This window comes from Bos grunniens, chromosome 21 (genome assembly GCF_055505025.1).
Source record: "Bos grunniens cultivar Pamir isolate PY7600 chromosome 21, Bosgru_T2T1.0, whole genome shotgun sequence".
NCBI classification, from domain to species: Eukaryota; Metazoa; Chordata; class Mammalia; order Artiodactyla; family Bovidae; genus Bos; species Bos grunniens.
Window position 1 is genome coordinate 21,794,264 of NC_141185.1, and position 27,834 is coordinate 21,822,097.

Below are 27,834 nucleotides of genomic sequence, written 5' to 3' on the forward strand. Positions count from 1 at the left end.
ACACAGTCAAAAGCTTTGGCGTAGTCAATAAAGCAAAAGTAGATGTTTTTCTGGAACTCTCTTGCTTTTTCTATGATCAAACCGATGTTGGCAATTTGATCTCTGGTTCCTTTGCCTTTTCTAAATCCAGCTTGAATCTGGAAGTTCATGGTTTAAGTATTATTGTAACCTTGCTTGGAGAATTTTGAGCATTACTTTGCTAGTGTGTGAGATGAGTGCAATTGTGGAGTAGTTTGAACATTGTCATTGCCTTTCTTTGGGATTGGAATGAAAACTGATCCTTTCTGGTCCTGTGGCCATTGCTGAGTCTCCCAAATTTGCTGGCATATTGCATACAGCACTTTCACAGCATCATCTTTTAGGATTAATAGCTTGGGAATTCCATCACCTCCACTAGCTTAGTTCAGAGTGATGCTTCCTAAGACCCACTTGACTTCCCATTCCAGGATGTCTGGCTCTAGGTGAGTGATCACACCATCATGGTTATCTGGGTCATGAAGATCTTGTTTTGTACAGTTCTTCTGTGTATTCTTGCCACCTCTTCTTAATATCTTCTACTTCTGTTAGGTCCATACCATTTCTGTCCTTTATTGGCTTATCTTTGCATGAAATATTCCCTTGGTATCTCTCACTTTTTCCTGGCATTAGTGAGATATTCTAGATTTGAAGATGGACACCAGTCTGGTCTGTGGAATTATAAATGATGTATTTATCTCATGGTGTTGTCTGCATAATGGGAGTAGACAACACATTTCACGTTCCACTTACAGGGTTAGGCTTTCATGGAAAATTACATAAAGTGTCTCTGCAATACAACAATATAACATCTCTTCCCATTCTCTCACAGTTTAACCTTTTCTGATTACCATGGAAACCCATATCTTATAGGAAGTGGTGGCCACCACTCTCTGTAGAAAGGGGAAAATTAAGCTTTAGGTTTGTCCCCAGGGGTCTTTCTTTGGTGCTCTCTTCATTTCCCTCTCCTGAGTTCTTTACAGTCAGGGATGTGCAACCTGCACTGGTGAGAATTAAAATTGTTCTGTCTGGACTAGTGTGCTAGGAATAAGCATTTGCCTAGATGTCCAGCATTCATACATCCAAGATTTGGTGAAAATGAGATAAATCTAGTTTTGAAAGAATGTCATTTTAGGGTAAAAAAAGATGTGGATTGTGATCTTGGTTCTTTTCCTTCCTACGAAAGTTTTTTCACCTCTCCAAGTCTTTGTTTTCTTATCAACCAGTTGAGGATAACAATAGCAGAGAATGATGGTGAGGGTCACATGAGATAATGTCTACAAAGTGCTTCACCCAGTGCCTGATACAGAGTGAATGTTCAGAAGTGATAGCAACTATTAAAACTGTAGAATACCTTTGTGGAAGAGGAAGAATTGCAACTTTATTATCTACTCATACTGTCTTCTCTGAATGAGACTAAAATTTTAGGTCAAAGGATAATATGAATTATTACAGGGGAAATAATAAGCTGTCATATAAAAATATGAGAAGTTAGTGGTTGTTAAGTAACCATCTTGAAAGAGGAACAGAAGAGGAGAGGGATGCAGGCAAACAGGGAGGTGTCTTTGGGATATTCACTGCTTTCCCTCATTCTAGATGCTCTTCCCTTTAAGTTTGGATCTTTCATGGGGGAGTCTTTAGGATTATAATTTTAAGGCTCAATCAACTGCTATTACTAAAAGACAAAATACAACATAATGACCCTACATAGAAGCCTTCAGTATGCCATGCGGAGTGTCGTATTTTCATAAACAACTCACTCATGTAAAGGTCTTCTGAGTTTGAGTTCTTGGATATCTGGCTAATGGTGTAAAGCAAAACCTAACTGATGTTCTCAACAAGCTGCTTCTTTGCTTTAAAAAAGATGTTTCCTGGATTACTTGACTATCTAAATAAAGGTATTTAATTTATCGGATCATTTATGATGGTAATAATAATAAAAACATACTTGTTTAGAGTATGCAATTTGGTTAATCTGATGCTTGATAATTTTAAAAGCTGTCAGAACATTTACTTGCACATGTGCCAAGTCACTTCAGTCATGTTCAACTCTTTGCGACCCCGTGGATGATAGCCTACCAGGGCTCCTCTGTCCATGGGATTCTCCAGGCAAGAATACTGGAGTGGGTCACTGTGCCCACCTCCAGGGGATCTTCCTGACCCAGGGATCGAACCTATGTCTCTTATGTCCCCTGCATTGGAGGCAGGCTTTTTTTTTTTTTTAACCACTATCACCATCTGAGAAGCCCATTTCCTTATGGCATCACAAGTTAAAATAAAAAATAAACAGCCTGTTGAGCTGAAAGGTTGGGTGCAATAGATTTAAAAATAAAGAATTGAAGTTACTGAAAGGTAACTTCCTTATTAGTTACCATACTTGTCAGTAGGTCTGCTTGGGGCTCAGAAGGGATTTAAGATGTGTCCATATGGTCTCAGAAGGATATTTCTTGTGTCCTCTACATTTTCATGCTTCCACTCAAACCATACCTCCATGTACTCAGAAGGCTATGTGCCTTACAGAAATCATGTGAAGAAAAATGTCATTGGCCATAAGGTTTATTCTCGCCCCTCTCTGGGACTATCTCATACCCCGAGTGATATCTCATGTCCTTTCAACAAAGAAAAAAAAAATTTCACCATGGTCAATACGAGTGTATTCATTCACATAATAGAAATAGATTGTATTCAGCCATATATGCCCCTGGAGTTATAAGGGAAGAGGAAAGTCAGAGAAATGCAGAGACTTGCAGTCCAAGAGGAGAAAGTACAGTCATCCCTCAGTGTCTGTGCGGGATTGCTTCCTGCAGCCTTCCCCTCTGCAGACACTCAAGTTCCTCGCATAACGTGGTGTAGTACCGTCTGTTCTTCAGGACTTCCCTGGTGGGTCAGACAGTAAAGTGTCTGTCTACAATGTGAGAGACCTGGGTTCGATCCCTCGGTTGGGAAGATTCCCTGGAGAAGGAAATGGCAACCCACTCCAGTACTTCTTGCCTTGAAAATCCCATGGACGGAGGAGCTTGGTGCAGGCTACTATCCATGGGGTCGCAAAGAGTCGGGCACAACTGAGCAACTTCACTTCACTTCACCATCTGTTCTGCACCCATGGATACTGAAGGCTGACTGTATTCTGAGAAGAGAAGGATGGCAGTTACCAATGCCAAATGGAGCAGAGAGTAAGGCTTAAGAAAAGGATGCCAAATTCGGTGAGTTTGGTGATCCTTGAAAATTTTCACAAGAAAAGTAGTTTCAGAAGCCCAAATTCTTTTTTCAAATGAGTGTAGGGTGGTTATGATTGGAATTTAAAGGTGTGTGAGTGAGAACAGACACACCATATGAATATCCTTTAAAGAACTTGGTGAGAGGAAGGCTACATTGGGTTTGGTAGCTGGAAAGATCAGTAGAAGCATCAAGGAAACAGTTTTTAAGCCAGTAACACCTGGATATCTTTGAAGGGTCAAACCTGTGGAAGAAAAGTTTGCGTATTCTGAAAAGAAAGTGGGTAGAATGTGAGAACTAGATCCTCTAGGAATAAGGGGTGAATCTTATTTTATACTTCCTAAACATTGAAAATAGTAGCATTTACTAGAGTACTGATATGGTCTTTGTAAAGTGATATCAGTTTACCAGCATTATGTCCTGATATCCTGAGTATGAGCTATCTTACAGAGCTTTCTGGCCAGAAACACTTTTGAAACAGACTCTAAGCTAATGGGAAGAGCTTGTCAAAGTCCTAGGTTACATTAGCTCTCTGAGGGCAGGGCTGGCTATGGATAGTCTACATCAGCTTGTCATATTCTGCTGCCCAAATATAGTAAACACACCCATTGGAAAGCAGAACTTAAAGATGGTGCCATCAATGACAATTCCAGCCTGTCAGGGTACAAGTAATCACTGTTTCCACCATCTTGGTTCTACTCTTTCATTCTAAAGGGTAAATGAGTTCTGAGAGTATTTATGTTCTATTCGGATTAACTAATTGAGATTTTGGCCTTTTTCTCTGGTTACCTGTTCCTTTACTTAAAATTAATTTCTTACAAGGCACAGTGAGTTAATTAGTATGATTAGCTCCCTCATCTCCATGCTTGCATTTTTAAGAACCTTAAAGTCAAGGTAATGCTTACACAGATGATTATTTGCAGACAGTTAATTCTTGAGTTATTGTCTTGGGATGGCCATTATCATATCATTAGCATATCTTCTATTTCTTGATTCATTAGGAAGAAGCATTTTACTTTTACATCCGTGGTGGTGGTTTAGTTGCTAAGTTGTGTCTGACTCTTGCAACCCCATGGACTGCAGCCTGCCAGGCTCTTCTATCCTTAGGATTTCCCAGGCAAGAATACTGGTGTGGGTTGCCCTTTCCATGGGCAACCACGGGAAGATCCAGGGGATCTTCCTCACCCAGGGATTGAACCCCAGTCTCTGGCATTTCAGGTGGAGGTTTTACTGACTCAGCTACCAGTACATTCTCAGAACGTCCATTATCAGTAAATATTAGTGATAAGCTTTCTGCTCTGTCAACAACATTTTTGTGTTATATACTTTTGAAATATGAAATTTAAAGTTCGAAAAGAATTGATTTCCTATTCATAAGTTTAGGAAGATGGTGGTGGTCAGCTTTTTAATTCATTCATCATAATGAATAATCACTGAGTTTTTAGCTTGTGCTTGTTGAAAATTTGAAGCTGAGTGGAAAAGTGCACCACTAGGGGCCACTCTGATCTTAAAGCATAAAACAACCAATGACTGTTGCAACAATGACAATGGAAGTGATATGGATAGAAAACCTGTTTGTAGTGAGATAGATGTAGTTTAGATGCGACTTTAGTATCTTGAATTTGGGACCTCAGGTTTCATGCTTGATGAGGATTTTTCTTCAAAAGTGATTTTTTTCAGATGTTACCCTAAGTTCTTTTTATTAGCTGACATTACTAAATACTTTCTGAAATCAGCAAATTTGGATTCCAGCAAGTTGGAATCAAGATTGCCGGGAGAAATATCAATAACCTCAGATATGCAGATGACACCACCCTTATGGCAGAAAGTGAAGAGGAACTCAAAAGCCTCTTGATGAAGGTGAAAGTGGAGAGTGAAAAAGTTGGCTTAAAACTCAACATTCAGAAAACGAAGATCATGGCATCTGGTCCCATCACTTCATGGGAAATACATGAGGAAATAGTGGGAACAGTGTCAGACTTTATTTTTTGGGCTTCAAAATCACTGCAGATGGTGACTGCAGCCATGAAATTAAAAGACGCTTACTCCTTGGAAGAAAAGTTATGACCAACCTAGATAGCATATTGAAAAGCAGAGACATTACTTTGCCAACAAAGGTCCATCTAGTCAAGGCTACGGTTTTTCCAGTAGTCATGTATGGATGTGAGAGTTGGACTGTGAAGAAGGCTGAGCGCTGAAGAATTGATGCTTTTGAACTGTGGTGTTGGAGAAGACTCTTGAGAGTCCCTTGGACTGCAAGGAGATCCAACCAGTCCATTCTGAAGGAGATCAGCCCTGGGATTTCTTTGGAAGGAATGATGCTAAAGCTGAAACTCCAGTACTTTGGCCACCTCATGCGAAGAGTTGACTCATTGGAAAAGACCCTGATGCTGGGAGGGATTGGGGGCAGGAGGAGAAGTGGACAACAGAGGATGAGATGGCTGGATGGCATCACTGACTTGATGGATGTGAGTCTGAGTGAACTCCGGGAGTTGGTGATGGACAGGGAGGCCTGGAGTGCTGGGATTCATGGGGTCACAAAGAGTCGGACACGACTGAGCAACTGAACTAACTGAACTAAATACTTTCTGAAATCAGCAAATTTGCAAATACTGCTAACTTTCACAGAGAAGAAACATTTTGTTTGTTGATTCTAACATAGGGAGTAATCAATTTAGCACTGATATAAATTTTCATTACCACACTGGGCAAGCTATAATATATTCTATTCTAGCTTGATTACCCATAAAGAGGTAATAAGATTATCTGACTCTCAGGAGTGACATAAGAGAGCATTTGTTGAAGTGTGCAAAGTATCCTGATGATAGTAACTGTTAAATATTATTATGTAAAGCAATGTAATGATAGTAAAATCAATGAAACACTTGAATGAAGGAGTTGTTTGGTGATCAGCCTCATATTAAAACATCAGTCATGTGTGATAAGTAAAAGTTCTCTCTCTATAGAGTATTTCTATATGAGGAAGGCAAATAAAATTTCCCAAATTGTTAATATTTGACTTTTATCACTGGTTTGCAAACATCCACTTGATGATCAGACTTATCTGATCAATCTAGGACTTCTGGTGGAAGAACTGTGAGGGGGTTCTCCTCACCTAGAAGATTTTGCTGGGGAAGTCTATGAAATCCTTGATTTTCATTGTCAGCAAAGCCTAAACTTATATATGCAGGTTAAGCAAATATGCATATTTGGAAGTCCATACCTTTCATAAGAATCTCAAAGAAACCTATGATCTAAATTAAAGGTTTTTCTCACTGTTCTGGGGTTTTCTATGGTGGCAAAGGTTAGCGTCATATAAAAGGGCTTGGTTGAGGGCAGAAGCAAGGGAGAAAGAATATCAAAAGCAGTTTAAGTGGGAGAAAAGTGATAAAAAATTCACTGCTGATCTGAATAGGATCTTTGGTCCTTGCGTGCATTGTAGTATATGTGACTTTACATGTATAAGAGGACCAATAATTTTTTTAAGCTATTTTTAGACTCATATCTTCCTCCAACGGCTGCTTTTTTGTTTCTGCCCTTTCACTCTCAGAATTGTGCTCCACTATTTTCTAGTTTTCCTGAAAGCAAGGGCCTGATTGAACCAAATCACTATCCCTATCAAAGTCATATTGTGTTGCTCGATGATGGATGGGCCAGTGGGTGGGCAGCAGTTATAGAGTGATTTTTCTTGGACTTGGAAGGTTTCCAGGGAGAATGAAGAGGGAAGATATGAATATTGAGGAATAGGCGGAACTTGTGGATTCAGTAAAATAAAGAAACATTGCCTTCTGGAAGCCTGTGTTGGGATAGCCAGAGTGCAGTGTAGGTAAATGAGTTGGCTACAGTCCTAGCCGAGAGGGAATCAGAGCTTTCTTCAGTAATGGCTGGGACTGTGTCTGGAGACACATGTAAGAGGAAATTCATATTTTATGATTGGCTGACTTTGAAAAATGAATGTGTTCATGTTACAGTAGCAGAGAAATTTTGGGCACTTGTCTCTATCCACATTTGAGTAAAATGCTGATCCATGACTGGCTTCAGGTTGTTCAGCCAGTCAGTTTCAGGGCCAGAGCTTCTTCTTCTGACTCTCTGCCCATTCAGGTGGGGCAGCTTCTTTTTGGTTGTCTTTATTAGGTGACTCGACATTGCCTTTTCTGTGCCTTTCTTCTATTATGAGCTCCAACACAAAACAGAATTATTGAGTCTGTGTGGTCTTTGGCACCTAATTATTTTCTTGTCTCACATGCTGCATTGATATATCCAGGTTTCCTAACATGTTTAATTACAGTTCACTGTGGATTTAATTTACTTAAATCTTATTTTTCATTAATCAGATATTTAAAACATTAATAACAGCAGCATGTGAAGATTATACTAAAGACTATAATTCAAGAGAGTATATCTACTTAGACTATTAAACAGTTATTAACAGTAAAGAAACGAAAGTAATAATTGAAAAACATACTAAAATTGAATTAAGCACATGCCAGGTACTGTTCTAAGCACTTTACATTTGTTTACTGATTTAATTACCACAACAAATATATGAAGATGATACTGAGGAAGGATAGAATTTAGATATAATAGAGTGTTATACTAGAGTTTTATTTTTAAAAAGAGAAGCAAATACCTGGATATAAATGGGAACAGCACCTTTAGTTTGGGCTGTTATATGTCCTTATTTAGAATCTCAACTTAAGGTCCCCTGAGTTTGCAGCTGTCAGTTTACAGCTGACAACTGTCTCACCTGGTCTGTCAGTCAGATTCAGAAAATAGCAAAATTTTCAAACAGCTCATTAAAAAATCAGGCTGTAGGAAGCAAACGTCCACATATGGATGGCGTTGGTCTATTGAATAAGGAGAAGAGGACTTGATGAGAGGCTTAATTGCTGTTTGAGCTTTTCTGTAGTTGAGGCGACCAGGGGCTGCTCTCTAGTTTCCGTGCGCGGGCTTCTCAATGTGGTGGCTTCTCTCGCTGCAGAGCATGGGCTCCAGGGTGTGCGGGCTTCAGTAGTTGTGAGACAGGGACTGGGTAGTTGCAGCTCCTGGGCCCCAGAGCACAGGCTCAGTAGTTGTGGTGCGTGGGCTTAGTTGCTCCGTGGTATGTGCGATCTTCCCAGATCAGGGATGGAGCCTGTGTCTCCTGCATTGCCCGGTGGACTCTACACCACTGAGCCATAGGGAAGCCCTCAACTTAGTTTGTGTCCCACATTTTTGGAGGACATTGGGAATGAATAATAAACCCCTGTTGCACTTATTATATATGGAGTTCATGGAGTTTCCATGAGCAGAAGGGAAAACCTATAGGAGGAGAAGGCTTGGTTTGGAGCAGGGAGAAGATTAGGAGCTCAGATTAAAGATGCTTAGTGTGAAGTTTCAATTAGATATCTTAGTGGAGATGTTGAGCAGGAGGTTCAATACATAAATCAAGAGTTTAAGTGGGAGTCTAGGCAGAAGGTATGAACTTGGGAGTTTTGGTAATTATTAATGCTATTCACCACAATTTCCATTTTCCCTTTTAATATGGTTTCATCTTACAACTGTACTTTTTTAGTCATATGACTGCTCTGTCCAATTAAAGTAGAGTGGGAGTGATATGTCTTACTCTTGGGTGGAAGCTCTTGAGATGAGTGCACAATTTACCAGGGTGATTGGCAATGCTTCAGATGGTAGCTGCTCTATCAGCTTGTTTCCCAGAGAAGGGACATCATGGGGTAGAGCCCCTAGGCAACCTACTGTTGACAGGTAACGTGAATGAGAACAATTTATTAAACTACTGAGATTTAGAATGGTTTGGTTACAATGGCATGACCTAAATAGGAGTTATGGTAGATAGGTAGATAGATGTGGATATACATATAGACAAGTATAGGAAAGAGCAGTTCCAGAGCAAGTAAGCCTGAAAGTACTCCATCATTTAAAGGTTGGGTGATTAGGAAGCAGCAGCTAAGAGACTGAGAAGAAGCTTTGGGAAGATGTGCCCTGAAAGTCAAGCAAAAAAAGTGTTTAAAGGAGGAAATAGCGCTCAACCATGTCAAAAGTTGCTAATTCAGGTAAGAAGAGGAACATGGATTTTCCTTGTGGGTATCATTGGAGAGCTTGGCAAAAGCACTTTGGCATGAGCATAATCTGGAGTAAGTTTAAACAGGAAGAAAGAAATTGGAGAGAGCAAGTATATTCTTCTGTTTCAAGGTGTTGAAATGGGGCCATAGTAGAGGAGGGAAGTGGAATCATGAGTGTTTCTTTAAAAAAAAAAAGATGATAGAAATACTGCATGACAAGTCCCAGTGGACAAATTAATGATGTGGTAGGGAAGAGGGATTGTGAGAGTGCTGTTTATGAGCAGGAGAGACGGAATTGGATCTAGTGTTCAAATGGAGGATTCAGGCTTGTTAGGAAAGTGGTGGTCATGAATTTAAAGTAAGATCATTCAGCACAGTTGTATGTTTTTCTCCAGTCACATTCAGCTGTGTGGGTTCAGGTGTGGAGTAGATGAAGAGTTGGATTCAACTAGGAAGTGATGACTTGATTACCGTTTTAAAGTGTGTTAGTTATTCTCAGTGTGGGAAATCAGTAAGAGGAGTGGGTTTAATAAAAGTAAACAAACCAACAGCTGCACCCTCCCCTGAGATATTTGAAAGAAGATATTTCTGACCATTTAGGGCCAAAAGAAACAGCAACAAAAACAATAGCTGTGAAAGTGTATTTCTCAAGAAGGTTGGATGATTTCTCTTCCTTCTGGTCTTCAATAAAAGAGTAACAACCCCTCTCTGACCAGAAGGGGTTATAGGTTCTTAAATAAAGAAAAGTAAGTAATCAGACTTGACAATCCAAATATCTCCTGATTCTGATTGTGTTAAAAGTAACGAATAGCTTTTTGTGTGTTAGTTATTCTTTTACTCCGCCCAGTCCAGCATATTTAATCACTTTTTGACAGAGGCCTTTTACGATGGCAAGAAATAACATCAGCATGGGGGTTTTGAATCTAACTCCAGCTAGTTATTGGCCCAAGTTTTAAATGACATCTGTATGGAAAATCCACAGTGAGTGAGATTAAAGCAATGAAGTGAGAAAAAGGAAAAAATTTCATCAGGAGGAAGTGTGTCCCTGGTCAAATTACCAATTCTTATGTGCATATATAACAATTTAGCATCAATGAGTTTGTTGCAATAATTATAACAGGCCTTGGCAAGGAGTTATAGGTTAGAAGAGAATTTCTGTTTATTATAAATCAGACTGTTATGATGTGTTTTGTTCAATTTGTTGGAGTTTCATCTGGAACACTGAGTCAATCCACTGATGAGGGGAAGAGACAGTGCTGAAATGAACAAATCTGAGTCTAGCTGGCTGTATGAGCTGACGTCAGCTGTGCCCCACCTGTTTGGAGTGTTTATAGGAAATAATATTAGGGGTATTTCTATGGGCTATTTATATGAGATCATATTAGGCAGAGAATGCTAGGGGAACATTGTTGAAACTATGCAAAGCCATGTTTCAAATACATCTTTGAAATTGGCTGGTTTTTATAATAACAAAATAACACTTATGATAGCATGTTAAGTGAAGTAACCGAGCTAGCTATTTCAGGTATAATATGCACTCAATTGTTTTCTTTAGAAGGTATGGGAAAAACTGCTAGAAGGAACTCTATGTTAACAATGTCTTTGAGTGTGTGTGGTCAGGCCATTCAAGGTGACCGTTCTCTTGCTCTCTGTAACGCCCTTTCTTGGCCAGTTTCTGCGTCACCTACACCCTACTCACAGGACTTTCCAGTCCTCTTAATTTTAGGGCTTACTCAGTAACTGCCTATGTGCTTGTCCCCTGCCCCAGCTACTGGTTTCCCTGGTAAGTGATGAGCCAACCTGACATCAATCCCCCAGTTCTCCCTGTAACTGGTAACCTTTCCACACTGCTCCCTGCCCTGGTGAATGCTGCTGTCTTCTGTCCACAGTGGGGTGTCGCTCCAGGACTTTGATGAGGACTTGTAAGATTCCCTCTGTTGGCTGTCTCCCCGCACTTTCTTTGGTCTTGGGGCTGGGCAGTTACACAGCTTGCTGGCGTGAGGACTGCAGCCCGACAGTGAGCATTGGACCTTGGAGCATTAAATTTCAAAGACAAAACATTGTGGAAAATATTTGTTGGACACTTTTACTGAAAGTAAAAAATTATTTCTGGATTTATTTTTTAATTGCATACTGTTTGTGTTATAGTTTATACACATACATCCTGATAATGGAGATTTACTATGGTTTTTGGTGGCAGGATATACTTTTAGATATAAATACTGTAGATTGTTTCAGGAAACCCACAGATAATATGTTTAAAACATATAACGTATTTATTGAACAGATGTTATGTGTTACATACTCTTAGGCATTGACTATTTCAGACACAGTCTCTAACCACATGGAGCCTGCAGTCTGATGGAGGGAGTACAGTCAGACCTGGAATGTATTGTGGGTTAGGTTTCAGACCACTGCAATAAAGTGAATATTGCAATAAAGCAAGTCACCCAATTTTTTGTTTGTTTCCCTGCATGTAAGAGTTACATTTACACTACAGGGTGGCTATATATGTACATATATCATCCAACTAAAAAATGCTAACCATCATCTGACAATGCAGGGTTGCCATAAACCTTGCTGTAAAAACTGCAGTATCTGTGAAGGACGATAAAGCAAAGTGCAATGAATGAGGTCTGCCTATATTAGTTTTCTGTGGCTGCAGAAGGAATTATGATGCACTTACAGGCATAAAACAGCACACATTTCTTATCTCAGTTTCTGTTTTTGGGGAGGAGGATCCTCTGCTCAGGGTCTCACATGGCTGCAATCAAGTTGAAGGTTTGGTTGCATTCTTGCCTAGAGGCTCAGCTGGACTTGAATTAGTTCTCAAGCTTACTTGGTTGTTGCTAAAATTTATTTCCTTGTGCTGTGTGACTGAGGACACTGGCTTCTTGCTGGCTGTTGGACCAGAGACCATGCTCAGTTCTCAGCTCCTTGCCAAGTGGGCCTCCCAACATGTGGGCTACTTACTTCTCCAGAGCCAGCTAACAAGGGAGGATCCATGGAGCAAGTCTGTAAGCAGAATGGAGTCCTGTATAATGCGATGTAATCACAGGAGCGATGTCCCATCACCTTTGTGTGAAGTCTGTTGGTCAGAAGAAAGCCACAGCCCCTAGAAGCAGCTAGTCATTATCACTGGCACTGGGGCTGTCCAGCTTGGAGTACTCTGAGGGACCTTGTAGAATCCACCTGAGAGCTGATTACAGCTCTCTCAGGGTTGGTCAAGGGTTGCCCCATGCGGGGAGAATTCTCACTTCACTGGGTATAGACGTTTCAGAATGATTGACTCAGTCCTCAGAGGCATCTCTCTTGGGGGCAGCAGAGAAGCCCGGGACAGATAGTGATAGCTCCCTGGAGCAGCTGAGGTGAGGTGTGATCGGGTATGTGCAATGCCAATTGTCACAGCAATGACTGCAGTTAAAGAGGGTCCAGAGGATGTGAGCTGGGGAGGAGTGCTGATGGGCACAGCAGCGAATGGCAGAGCTGAAAGTTACGGCTTTCTGACTCCAGCTGGATCACCATCTCCTGAACTTTAACAAATAAACCTTTTTTTTTTTTTTTTAATAGGTATTTTCTTTCTTCTTTGCACTGAAATTCTCTATGTGATTCTCATTGCTTTTAGTAAAAATACTTACAGTAGTGCTTCTCAGAATCTAATGTGCATACATATCACCTGGGGATCTTGTTAAACTGCAGATTTTGATTCATTACATCAGTTGTGGTCTTCTAGTCTGCATTTCTAACAAGCTCCCAGGTGATGCCGATGCTGCTGGTCTGCAGACCGCACTTTGAGTAGCTTGGTCCTAAGGTAAGAATTGAAAAGGCATAACTAGGTTGATATTTGAATGAATTGAACAAAATAAGGTGTGGTGATGCACCTTGAAGTTGCTAACTCAACTTCAGACAGAGCCTTTATCAAACGTACTTGCTTTCTTTGTAGCCTGAAAGTTTATAAAACCTTTTGAATTTATTTCAAATGATGATTTGAATAATATTGCTGTATAAACCCCCCAAAGAGGTTCACAATGCTTTTTATAAGCTTAGCCATCTGATCATTGCCTTCTGGGGGCACTAGTTCCTTACAAGAAAATAGTAATATACTAGTAATGTGAAAAATCTAATACTCCCCTCAGAACATTTCTTCTCTGCACGTACATCCTCTTTACAAACTGCATTTCTTAAACTGAAATAACAGTATCAATAGTGTACACTGAGCCTGTGGCAGCTTTCTCTCTACTTCCTAATGGGATAGACATTGAATTCCAAAGTCCTGCATCACCTGCTGAGAAGTTTTATTCTGGGAACCTTGTATTTACTACTGACTGGTTCAATTTGATTAGATTTTCATTCATAATGTTTACAATTCCATAGAAGAAATAAATGAAGTAATCTCAGAGATCCTATCAAACATTTATGTAGTTCTCTAAAAGATGGGTTTAACTTGTGCGCTGTAGTTTTTGAAGAAGCATTTTGAAAGGAAATATGTAAAAGCATACCTCTAAAGTTTAGCTAATAGAGATTTTGATGTTGTGATGACAAGGAGCAGATAAGGAGCAGACTGGAACCATGGAGACTTAAACCCAGTTTTTAAAAAAATTTTGTTAAGGTGTCTTTTCTTCTCTTGGGTTATTATGTATTTGCTCAGTGTTTAACACACATGTATTGTGCATCCACTGTGAGCACTGACATGGATTCCAGGTACGCAGATAGACACAAAACAGAGCTCCTGACCTCATGGACGTTACCCCTGGGGGGAAGGTGGATATACAGAGGAAGTAGACACACAAATCTGTGTATGAGTGTTTAATACAGTAAGTGCTATGAAAGAAAGTCTCCCTGTAGAGTCCTAGGGTCAAGAGAACGTTCATCATATTTGAGAAATTAAAGAAGCCATGTCTCCTGGGGTGTGAAACCAATCAGGATAACATTAAAAATGCTTTTATAATGCTCTTAACACACTAGACCCAGTGCCAAGAGTTTTACTGACCTTAAGTTTTTACTACCACCTTGTGAGATCAGTACATTTATTGTCTTCTTTTCATAGATCAGAGGCACAGAGGCGATAAGCAAGTTGTCCGGTGTTTCATGGGTAGAGGGTTTGAACACAGAAGATCTTCATCACTGCCTTACAAGAGGAAGAGGGCAGGGCCCAGGCAGGTCACACAGGCTGGTGGCTTGGTCTTCCCTTCGCTTTTTATCATAACCTGTGGCTTCAAAGTTTTAATCACTGTGTGAAAGAACAGGAAGTTACCTGACTTAATTAGATAAAAATAGTAGTGAAATAAAAGAATAATTTTTTATAAGACAGCGTGTAAGTGAACTTTCAAAATGCACAGCCATATTGTCATTTGCAAAGATTTCTCCATGAAGGGTTGCATATGGAAGAAAATAGCCACGAAGTATTTTCACATCTTGGCATGGATGATTCTTTTTCTGATCATGGTATTAATATGCCCTTCCTATAATCCATGAAGGATGTGTAACATACAACCCAATGAGGAGACCTAGCTCTTTTGTATTTTCTAAGGCAAGAAAGCTGTGCAGGTGAGTTTAAATGTCATAGCAAGTTGTGAAGAAATGGGCGTGTTGTATTTTTTTTTTTTTTTGGTCATCCAGTGTAGATTAGTTTTTCTGTGAATTTATTTCAAGCTTTAAATAATTAATTATTATAAACATATATTTAAAATGTTTAGATTTAATTTCCTACTTATGCCACATGCATTTCCCAGCGTAGAAAACAAGCCTTTGGCTGTATTATTGCTGTCATAGTTCTGCAAGTGAGAGAGCTGCGAAGAGAGCACAGCAAGTGATGGGCTTCTTCGTGCCACACAGAGCAGTCCAGAAGCCTGCAAGCGGCGGGAGTGTGTGATGAGACACTCAGAAAGAAAGAGATAAGGGGGTCTTAAGTTTCATGGTCTGCTTCTCAGGGCTTTATCTTTTGTGACTGGGTTTTAACAAATGTCATGACTCATAGTGAGTAGAAAAGAAGGAAAAACATGAGTAAACTACAAGCTGGGTGATATGCCTTCAAGAAGCTTTAAGTTGCCCATTTGGATTTTTGTTTATCATAGACTGACTTGAATTTTCCCCTTTAAGGATGAAAAGCAAAGTTGAGACATCAAGTGAATTCCCCAAGGTAGTAGATCAAGGTGGTAGCAGCAGAGCAGGAGCTGGTGCCCAGCTTTCCTGACTCTTGGGCAGTGCTCTCTGCCTTGGGGTCTGGCATTTGTGCAGGATGGTGTGCTTTAGGGTTTCTTCAGACAGAGGGCATGAAATCAGAAATACAATACCCGGCGTTTAAGGAAAATCCATACCCAGAGAACACAGAGAATCCAAAACTTATGGTACATGTGGTTTATGAAACAAAGACAGTTGATAAAAATAAGATGTATAAACCATATCCTACTATTGGTCTTAAAAATAGTAACATCTTGGTAAGGTTGACACCCATGATCCTTCTTTCTGACTTACTCTTTTTAAAGGCTAAAACACCTTACAAATAGATTTTTGCATTTGAAAAATATTAGGGTCAGTTCCTGAATTCATTATGCCCTTATCCATTCTTGGCCACAAAGAGCTCTCCTCTTTCCTAGGAGAACCCAGAATGATCTAGTGGTGTGCTCCTGTGTGAAGCCCCCTCAGGCCCCACTAGACCTGTGATGCCCCGTGGGCCTGCGGTGGGAGAGGTTTGTGCAGGGTGCAGGGAATAAGCCTTTTATTATTGCTGTGTGCCTGCAATTGTAAACGGTGACAGAGATAAAATGCTTCTCTGTCCTGGGGCTGACCTTCCCCTTCCATTTGGTTTACCCCTGCTCTAGGCAACTGTGAACAAGCCCAGTCCAAGGGAAGGGGAAGGAGAGAGGTGCAGGAATTCTCAGCTGGATGCTAACATTTGCTTCTCTACTAGTCTTCAGACTGGCACCTAGAACATCCAAGAAAATCAATTAAACAGTGAGTAGTACTAATATAAGATACAAGATTTTGTTACCAATGTTTATAAGAATAAAACCATAACTAAAAAGTTTTCCTTTACATAGTAGAAAATATGTATAAAATATAACCAAAAAATGATCACTGCCATAGTAACAACAAAAACTTTAAAATATCTCAAAATAAATTTCACCTCCAAGGCATAAGATCTACATGAAGGAAAACTAAAACTTTACTGAATTACAGAAGAAGATGTGAGTAAATGGTGGGGCAGATCATAGTCTCGGTGGAAAAGGTATTTCTTTCCTCTTTCAGTATAATGCAATTTTAATAAAAATCCAATAGAATTTAAAATCTGTACTTATTTATGTATTTGTTTTTATTTTTGGCTGTACTGGGTCTTCGTTGCTGCCTGCAGGCTTTCTCTAGTGCGGCAAGTCGGGCCTGCTCTTTGCGGTGGTGCTCTTGCTTCTCTTGTGGAGCACGGACCCTAGGTGTGTGGACTTCAGTCGTTGCGACTCTCAGGCTCTAGAGCACAGGTTCCGTTGTTGTGGTGCATGGGCTTAGCTGTCCTGTGGCATGTGGGACCTTCCTGGACCAGGAATTGAACCCATGTCCCCTGCATCGGCAATCAGATTCTTAACCATTGGACCACCAGGGAAGTCCCCAAAATATTTCTTTTAATTTTGACTTTCAGACATCATACCCTCTCTGTACTTTTGTTCAAGAATAAAGTGATCAATGTTTCTTAAGACATTTTGAAAATATGAATAACTCAATAATTTCACATCTAAGATTTTACTAGTTAAGTAATTGAAGATATCATTAAACTCCATTGTGAGAATATATGTTAATGTTGTACTTTAAAAATTAGCAAAAACAACAGAATAATTAGCTTAAGTACATTTTGGTATAAATGTAAGGTGAAATGTTATGTAGCTATTAAAACTTCTATTTTGAATACTAATTAATGACATGGAAAATCAAATAAATATGCAATTACATAGAGTACCTCCATTAAAATACACACATACAAACATATACGAAGAACATCTATAGGTGAAGAAAATGTATGGAAATACATCTAGTGGTTATCTCACATTATCTCATGTTGGTGAACTCGTAAATCAGATATGAGTTTAAATTCCACTTTCCACTCCTGGGCATAAACATGGAGAAAACCATAATTCAGAAAGATATTGCTTATGGGTGGAATCTAGAAAAACGATTCATATGAACTTATTTTCAAGGCACAAATAGAGACACAGATATAGAGAACAAATGTAAGGGAGAATGTGGGGAGATGGATTGGGATTGATATATACACCTATGTGTGAAATAGATAACTAATGGAAAGTCTACTTGCTGCTCTGTGGAAAGAGAGGAAATATATGTATGTATACATATATGTATATATGTATACATATAGCTGATTCACTTTGCTGTACAGCAGAAACTAATACCACATTGTAAAGCAACTATACTCCAATAAAAATTAATTAAAAAATGCCACTTTCCAGCTGTGATGTTCTGGGTTCAAAGGCACTGTTCCTTCAGGTCATAGTTTCCTCATATGTAAAATCAAATAAATGGCAATAGGTTTTTGTGAAGGTTAAATTAGCTGGTATAATACGTGCTCAATAAATGGTACCTATCATCAATAATTAATATTGTAGATTTCTGTTTTTAAAATTTTATTTTGTTATTTTTTTCCAGTTTTATTGAAAAGTAATTGATACACATGACTATATAAGTTTTGGAGAAGGCAATGGCACCCCACTCCAGTACTCTTGCCTGGAAAATCCCATGGATGGAGGAGCCTGGTAGGCTGCAGTCCATGGGGTCGCTAGGAGTCGGACACGACAGAGAGATTTCACTTTCATGCATTGGAGAAGGAAATGGCAACCCACTCCAGTGTTCTTGCCTGGAGAATCCCAGGGACAGCAGAGCCTGGTGGGCTGCCGTCTATGGGGTCGCACAGAGTCGGACACGACTGAAGTGACTTAGCAGCAGCAGCGTTCGTATTCTTATATAGATACAATAAAAGAAAGGAAAGAAGAATAAAGGAAAAAGTTTTCCTTGTGATGAGAACTTTTAGGATTTACTCTTAGCAATTTTCCTGTATCATAGAGCAGGGTTAGCTCAACTTTCCTGTGTATTGTATCATAGAGCGGGGTCAGCTGTAGTCACCATGTTGTACATTGTATCTCTAGTACTTATTTATCTTATAACTGGCAGGTTGTACCTGTTGACCACCTTCCTCCAATTCCCCCTCACCCTTTCCCTCACCTATGGTAACCCCAAGTCTAATCTCTTTTTCTGTGACATTGTTTTGTTTTATTATATTTCATATATAAAAGAGATCATAGAGTATTTGACTCATTTCCCTTAGCATAATGCCTTCAAAGTACTTCCAAGTTGTTACAAATGAGAGACTTTCCCTGATCTTTATGGCTGGACAATATTTCATTGTATTGTATGCCACAGCTTCTTTACCCATTCATCTACTGATGGGCACTTGCGTTGTTTCCATGTCTTGGCTATTGTAAACAGTGCTGCTATAAACATGAAATGGCAGGTATCTTTTATAGTTAATGTTTCCATTTCCTTTGGATGTATTTCCAAGAAGTAGAATTGCTGGATCATGTAGTGGTTTTACTTTAAATTTTTTTGAAGGTCCTTCCTACTGTTTTTCATAGTGGTTGTGCCAGTTTACAGTCTCACCAGGAGTGCACAAGGGTTCCCTTTTCTCCACATCCATGCCAGCATTTATCTCTTAGCTTTTGGATAATGACTGTTATAAAGATAGGAGGTGATAACTCGTGGTTTTAATTTGCATTTCTCTCATGACTAGTGATGTTGAGCATCTTTTCATTTTCCTGTTGGCCTTTTGTATATCTTCTCTGGAAAAATGTCTATTCCCAAATGTCCTTTGCCCATTTTTAAACTGGAGTATTACTTGCCATTGAGTTGTATGAGTTCTTTATGTTTTGAATATTAACCCCTTATCAGATGTATGGTTTGAGAAGAATTTTTTCCCATTCAGTTGGTTGTCTTTTCACTTTACTGATGATTTCTTTTGCTGTGCAGAAGCTTTTTAGTTTGGTGCAGTCCACTTATTTATTTTGTTGCTTCTGTTGTAGGTGTCATATTAAAAAAGTATCACATTAAAAGCTTCTTGACCCATGTCAAGGAGCTTTTTTCCTATATTTTCTTTTTTGGCGGTTTTCTTTTCACACTTCTCTGTTGTTCATGCATTTTTTTTCTAATTTTGTTTAGTTGTCTATGTTTTCTTGTAATTCACTAAGCTCCCTTAAAAGAATTGTTCTGAAATTTTCGTCTGACAGTTCATAGATCTCCATTTCTTTCGGGTCAGTTATTGGAGTTTTATTAGTTTTCTTTGGTCATGTCGTATTTACCTAATTTTTTGTCATCTTTGATTCTTTTATTGATATCTGCACATTTGAGCAATGAGGTTCCTGCTCTAGAGTTTACAGGTTTGCTTTGGAAGATATAGTTCCTTACCAGCCAGCTCAGTTTGGATTTCTGGTATGTCTGCTGGTAATGTCTTTGGGTCAGTGGGGTCTGGTTTTTTGGTCTGTTTTGGGATCACGCTTCTGTTAGAGATCTGAGATTGGGCGGGGTGGGGGGAGGTGTGAACCCTGGATAGGCTTGGTTTCCTAGCCAAGTGAGGCTGTAGTCTAAATTCTCTGGTCAGATTTCCTACATAGTCAGGACTGTATTCAGTGGCAGATGTTCTGTGAGTTAGTATTCCTGCGTTGGCAGGGTGGCAGGCCATGCCTAGGGCCTATGCAGCTCACTGTTTGGGGGCCCAGGTCAGGCCTGAGTGTGCAGTGACTTCCCTGATCAGGAGAGGTTTGCTCTGCGGACGAGGGGAGCCATGCTCTGTGTTCTCTGGCCAGGCGCCACTGGAAGCAGGGCTGTGAGATGGGCCACACGGTTTCCTGTGTGCTCTGGTTCGGTTCCCGGCTTGGGCAGGCTGAAGGCTGTATTTAGCAACAAGCAGGACAACGCATTAGATTCTCTGCCTGGCCTAGCAGGAGAAGCAGCCCTAAAACTGGTAAAACTTTTGTTTGCTGTCTTAACTCAAACTGACATGCACCACCAGTACTCTGGCTAAATAGGGCCACTGGTTTTGCTCTGCAGATTACTGACTCTGTCTGTCATTGTCTTGGCGTGACCGCTGATGGGCCACTCAGCTTCCAGGAGTTGCTGCCTGTTCTTTTGGTCAGATGGGGCCTGAAGACACTCTCCACAGCAGGTAGGGCTTTGTCTCAGTCTTCTTGCCTGGACTTGAGAGGCGTGGGGAGAGGCCGCTCCAGGCTACTCTCAGTTTCCCAAACAATCCCTCCTGTTAGGAAGAGCCTGGAGCTACGCTCAGCCTTGGCTATGAATTAATCTCCCTGCCTGTGTGCAGCACAGGACGCCTCTGGGCCTCGTATAGCTTTGCTCAGGGGGCCGCCAGCTCTGCCTGACTGCCTCTTGGCTTGTGTGCTGATGGGCTTCCCAGCTCCCAGGAGTTGTCAGCAGTCCTGTGGTCAGTAGCGGCTGGAAGGCACTGTCCACAGTGGATGGGGCTGTGACTCAGCATTTTGCTTCAATGTGGGCAAACCAGGGTCCTGGGTCAACAAAACTCATTTGAGGATCTGAATCAGAGAGATCTGGACTCCACTGTGTCCCCTGGTCAGACTGCACCCCAACTTGGTTCTGCAGGTGAACAAAGCCACTGGTTTGGATTACTGCTTGGGCATTGCAGGTATGAACTTGATCTGCCATGTTCTGTGTGTTGACTGTTGCAAGCCCATCTTCTTCTCTTTTGTCACAGTCACATTCCCAGTCTCTGGGCCCTGCAGATTCCCCTGAAATCCCCATGGGGGAGACCAGAGTAAGGGTTTCCAAGAAGTGACCCAGAATGCTAGGGGAAGATTATTGTTCCCCCTGGGTTCTGTTTGTCCACTGCAGGAGCCAGAGGCTCAGTTGGCCCAGTGTTGTCCTGGGGGAGGAGCAGCAATGCAGGGAGCATGTAGCCAGTTCTCTCGGCCTTCTAGTGCAATCTGTCCTTGTCTGTGAAGTGCAGGGCTTCTTCAGCTTAACCCTCTGCTCGAAGATTCTCTCAGTAGGGTCTTGTTCTTAAGTAGATGTTAGTTCCTTTTGTGAGGCGGAGTAAAGTCAGGAGCAACTTACGTTGCAGTCGTAGTCACTTCCTATGCTATATATAGTTCTTTAAATTGAGATATAATTGACACATGACGTTGTGTAAGTTTAATGTGTTGTACAGTGTATTGATTTGGTACGTTTATATATTGCGATATGATTACTGCTGTAGCTTAACTAACCCTTCCATTACGTCACCTAATTATCATTTCATTTTGTGGTGAGAACATTTAAGATACAGTCTCCTAGCAACTTTGAAGTATGTGATACAGTATTGTTGACTAGAAGCACAGTGCTGTGCATTAGATCCCCAGAATGTACTCATTTTCTAACCACAAGTTTGGACCCCTGGTAACCACTATTCTACTCTTGTTCCAATGCGTTTGGCTTTTTCTGCATGTGAGATCATACAGTATTTGTCTTTTTCTGTCTCTCACTTAGCATAACGCTCTCAAACCCCATCCATGTTGTCGTATTTGGACATTGCAGATTTATTTATTTCATAATTAGGAACAGATGATGAATTTTATGCATTTTAAAAAGAAGTTCAGAAAGTTGAAGCAAGGTGAAAATCAAGTGCGAGAATCATTGGGAAATGAACAGAGTACGTAAAATATACCGCGTGAGGTAGTAGCCTTAAGTAGTCCAATTAAAAAAGAAAATCATAATATAACACTTGCTGAATTCTTTCTCCGTGCTCAGACAGCTTCAAATACTATGTAGTTCTTGATTTCACCCCATGAGGAAGGTGCTACTTTTATCATAATTTTACCAATGAAGAAACTGAGGTACAGAAAATTGAAGTTACCCATTCAAGATTGTAGAGTTGATAAGCAGCAGGGCTCGGCTATGAAGCAGTCTAGGTCAGTCTAACCACTGTACTAGACAGCCTTCTCACAGGATGAGCTCTGCATGAGTCATGTATGATAAAAACAAGTGAATTTCTTAGGATAGGCACAACAATTCCTGATGCCAAGACAAGAAATCCATTTCTCCTGAATGGCCTCATGAAAGTGACACTTCTTAATTTAATGAGCATCCTCAACAATATCATTACAGCAGACACACTGATAAGGTTCATAGAGCTGTTTATTATGGTGCTCTCTCAATGTGAGTCTATGGCCTTGCATTATACAAGTCATTGAAAGCCTTTATGTCCTAAAAGAGCCCATAAGTAGAGAGTGAACTGAATTGGTTATTGGAGGAACACTGGCACAATTAAAAATCTTTAAAATAATTCTCTTTTGTACTGAAATATCTTTAAAATAATTTAGAGGAATCAAAGAATGATTGGGGGTTTTGCATAAACTTGAAACTCACTCAGGACTTCTAAAGGGGATAAGAAATCTTACTCACAGGAATAAGATCACAGTTTCTACTATTTTTCAAAAATTTTGATCTGTGAAAAATTCAAAATGTAAGATGTTAAATGGAATAACATAAAAAGTTGAACGCACTTATGAAATTGGAAGTGATCTTTTTGGTTTGCAGTGGGAAAAAGGATATTCATTAATTTGGTGTGGCATATGAATAACTCAGTTGTCACAGATTTTAAATCTCTGTCAGAGGTTGGACTGTCCAGAAGCAGACACTGAGAGGGAGTTTGGGTGTAAAATGGGAAAGGAATGGAAACATAACGGATTGTTTCATGTGTGTGTGCTAAGTCGCTCAGTCATGTCTGATTCTTTGTGACCCCGTGAACTGTTGCCTTCTGGGCTCCTCTGTCTATGAGATTCTCTAGGCGAGAATACTGGAGTGGGTTGCCATTTCCTTCTCCAGGGGATTTTTTAAAAATTTTCTTTGTTTTTAATTGATAGATAATTCCTTTACAATATTGTGTTGGTTTCTGCCATACATCAACATGAAGCAACCGCAGGTATACATATGTGTCTTCTCTCTTGAACCTCCCTTCCACCTCCCACCCCATTTCACCCATCTAGGTTGTCACAGAGCACGACTTTGAGCGATCTGAGTCATACAGCAAGTTGCCACTGGCTATCTGTTTTACATGTGGTAGTGAATATGTTTCCGATACTACTCTCTCCATTTGTCCACCTGTGTCCTTACACTCCTGTTGTCACAAGTCTGTTCTCTATGTGCATCTCTACTGCTGCCCTGCAGATAGGATCTCCCGACCTAGGGATTGAACCCACATATCCTGCATCTCCTTGCATTGACAGGAGGGTTCCTTACTGCTGAGGCACCTGGAAAGCCCAGCAGGATTGTTCACATTGGGGGAACAATGGCCTTACATTAATACATATATGTTGCTTGGCTGGATACAAATTGCCTTGCAAAGGTGTGATCTGCAGAGAAGCATCTCTACCCAGCTGAGGCCAATCCTGAAGGAACGGACACCAGGAGGCTGACTGCTGACTATATTTCCCACAACTGGGCATAAAGTGTTTCCTTTAAAGGGGATATAGGTAATGCATCTCTGTTTCTACAAAAATAAGATAAAGAATTCTCTATACTATTTTTAAGAGATGGTAGAAACATTAGATTTTTTTGGTAAGTTTTAAATCTGAAGTAGGAAGTGACCTTGAGAAATCTGGGTCTTACTAAGCCTGTTTTATGGCCTTGCCAGGTAGTGCTAATGGTAAAGACCCCATCTGCCAATGCAGAAGACATAAGAGATGTGGGTTTGATCCCTGGGTTGGGAAGATCCCTTGGAGGATGGCATGGCAACCTACTCCAGTATTCTTGCCTGGAGAATGCCCATGGACAGAGGAGCCTGGCAGGGCTACAGTTCATAGGGTTGTGAAGAGTTGAACACGACTGAAGTGACTTAGCTCACATGCATGCAAGTCTGTTTTATAACTATAACCAATAATAATTTATTACATTAATTTCCTGCCACATATGTTGAGAGTGGGTGGCTGTTCAAACTGAATGAGGAATCATGATTTGCTGTGGGTACCTACTAATATGAGGTCAGTTTCTAGTGGGAGTACTGGGTATTTCAGTCTGCTTGGCTGTCATAACAAAATACCATAGATTGAGTGACTTAAACAACAGAATCTTATTTCTTAGAATTCTAGAGGTTGGGAAGTCCAAGATCAAGGTGCTGGAGAGCTTTCATTCTGAGGCCTCTTCTCTTGATTTGAATGTAGCTGTCTCATCTTGCTGTGTGCTGACATAGCCTTTATTGAAAACATGTGCACGGAGGGGGAAAGAGAGACAGAGACAGAGAAAGAGAGGGAAAGAGGACAAAATATGAATCTGAAAGCAGGAGATCCCTCCCTTCATCTTTAAAGGCCACGAGGCCTATTGAATTAGAGCTCTACCCTTATGGTATCATTTAACCTTGATCTTCAAATACAGTAGTAACATTAGAAGTTAGGATTTTGACATATGAATGTTGGAGAGATATAATTCAGTCTGCAACAGTTGGTAAACAATTGGAGAGCAATGCTTAGGACAGGGTAAGCAAACTGTAGCCCATGAGCCGAATTCAGTTGGTGGTCCATTTTTCTATGGACCATGAGCAAAGAATGTTTTCTTACATTTTTTAATGTGCTAAGTTGCTTCATTCGTGACTGACTCTTTGTGGCCCCATGGACTGTGGCCCACCAGGCTCTTCTGTCCATGAAATTTTCCAGGCAAGAATACTGGAGTGGGTTACCATGCCCTCCTCCAGGGGATATCCTGACCCAGGGATCGAATCTGCATCTCTTATGTTGCCAGCACTGGCAGGCGGGTCCTTTACCACTAGCGCCACCTTTATAAACAAAAAGTCAAAAAATATAATATGTGACATGTTATATGTAGCCCACAAAGCCTACAATATTTACTCTTTGACTCATTACAGAAAAAGTTTGCCAATACCTGGCCTAGGGTCATAATCAGACTTAGTTGCAAATAAACTTTTTGAACCCAGTTTATACAGCTCAAAAAGATGAGAATTAGAAGTTATGTTTATTACACTCCTTTGTTATTGTTCAGTCATCAGTCATGTCTAACTAACTCTTTGTGACCCCATGGACTGCAGCACGCCAGGCTTCCCTGTCCTTCACCATCTCACCGAGCTTGCTCAAACTCATGTCCATTGAGTTGGTGATGCCATCCAACCATCTCATCCTCTGTCATCCCCTTCTCCTCCTGCCTTCAATCTTTCCCAACATCAGGGTCTTTTCCAGTGAGTTGCCTCTTCACATCAGGTGGCCAAAGTATTGGAGCTTCAATCTCAGTCTTTCCAATGAATATTCAGGGTAGATCTCCTTGCAGTCCAAGGGACTCTCAAGGGTCTTCTCCAACACCACAGTTCAAAAGCATCAGTTCTTTGGCATTGTTGTACCTTCTTTATGGTACAACTCTCACGTCCAAACATGACTACTGGAAAAACCATAGCTTTGACTATATGGACCTTTGTCGGCAAATAAATGTATCTGTTTAATGTGCTATTTAGCTTTGTCATAGCTTTTCTTCCAAGGAGCAAGCATCTTTTAATTTCATGGCTGCAGTCACCATCTACAGTGATTTTGGAGCCCTAGAAAATAATGTCTGTCACTGTTTCCACTGTTTTCCCATCTATTTGCCATGAAGTGAAGGGACTGGATGCCATGATCTTAGTTTTTTGAATGTTGAGTTTTAAGCCAACTTTTTCACTCTAATCTTTCACCCTCATCAAGAGGCTCTTTAGTTCCTCTTCGCCGTAAGGGTGGTGTCATCTGCATATCTGAGGTTGTTGATATTTCTTCCAGCAATGTTAATCTTCCAGCTTGTGCTTCATCTAGCCTGGCATTTCTAATGATGTACTCTGCATATAAGTTAAATAAGCAGGGTGACAATATACACAAACAACATGTTTGATGTACTCCTTTCTCAATTTGGAACCAGATATTCCATGTCTAGTTCTAACTGTTGCTTCTTGATCTGCATACAGGTTTCTCAGGAGGCAGGTCAGGTGGTCTGGCATTTCTGTCTCTTTAAGAGAATTTCCGCAGTTTGTTGTGATCCACACAGTCAAAGGCTTTAGCATAGTCAGTGAAGCAGAAGTGGCTGTTTTTCTGGAATTCTCTTGCTTTTCCTATGATCCAACAGATGTTGGCAATTTGATCTCTGGTTCCTCTGTCTTTTCTAAATCCAGCTTGAATATCTGGAAGTTCTTGGTTCACATACTGTTGAAGACTAGCTTGAAGGATTTTGAGCATGACCTTTTTAGCATGTGAAATGAGTGCACTTGTGTGGAAGTTTGATCATTCTTTGGCATCGCCCTTCTTTGGGATTGGAATAAAAACTGACCTTTTCCAGTCTGTGACCACTGCTGAATTTTCCAAATTTGCTGGCATATTGAGTGCAGCACTTTCACAGCATCATCTTCTAGGATTTGAAAGAGCTCAGCTGGATTTCCATCACCTCCACTAGCTTTGTTCGTAGTGATGCTTCCTAAGACTGACTTGACTTCTCACTCCAAGATGTCTGGCTCTGTGTGAGTGATCACACCATCATGGTTATCTGGGTCATTAAGGTCTTTTTTGTTTAGTTCTTCTGTGAATTGTTACCACCTCTTCTTAATATCTTCTGCCTCTGTTAGGTCCATACCATTTCTGTCCTTTATTGTGCCCATCTTTGCATGAAATGCTCATCAGTTGGGGCCGCAGATATCTCTTTCTTTCTTTTAAGGGTATGTATTAGTTTATTTATTTGTATTGGAATATAATTGCTTTACAGTATTGTTATAGTTTCTTTAATGGACAATCAGAGTGTGAGGATCAACCCAGTTGAAGCCTCTCAAGTTGTATTCCTAGTCATTTTAGGCTTTTTGTTCTCAAAAATGATGGCACATGCACCCAGTCACCAATGGGTAAGCAGCATGGAGCCTACCATGGGTAGCAACAGAGATGCCTTGGAAGGGCTGGTTAGGGGGAGTACCTCAACCAAGCTATAGGTGCCCAAGAGATTGGTAACATGAGTGACAGGAATGCTAAGGAATGATGAAAGTACAGATGAAACTAGAGTAGATGATCTAGATGGTGGTCTAATAGAGTGACCACAAGAAAAGAGGCCATGTGATGAGAACCTTGATTGTGTTGTACCTGATAACTTTAGAAACCCAGATATATATATTGAATGCTTTGGGAAGGTCTGTTTTGTTCAAGTTTTACTTTGTTCCTTTCAAGCAGTAAGAAAATTACTGGAAAATTACAGGCCTTTCACATTCAAAGGGTTTTACCCTGTGGACCTTACATGGTCAGTGCTACCACCAGGTAGAATTCTGGTCTCTAACATCTTACTGTCTGAGAATCAATAAGTAATATGTCAAGGCTAATTGGGAATCTCTAATGAGGAAAAAGAATAACAACCCAAATGATGGGATAAGATACTCTCTGACTAATTGTACAACTGTATAATAGATATGAGATCAAGGATAAATTCATTTGTAAATTCCAAGACTCAACACTCAACAGAGTTTAACAAAAATATAATTTCA

At 40.4% G+C, this 27,834-nt stretch overlaps 1 long non-coding RNA gene across 2 annotated transcripts in view; it reads left to right on the top strand.

Moving 5' to 3' along the window:
- The first annotated feature begins 12,946 nt into the window (after positions 1–12,946).
- The window catches only part of LOC147349216 (uncharacterized), a 133,108-nt gene continuing 118,220 nt past the window's right edge, over positions 12,947–27,834 (top strand). For both annotated transcript variants that reach the window (XR_015150324.1, XR_015150323.1), the window contains exons 1-2: positions 12,947–13,104; positions 16,115–16,247. This is a non-coding gene — a long non-coding RNA (uncharacterized LOC147349216). The remainder of the gene's footprint in view (positions 13,105–16,114; positions 16,248–27,834) is intronic.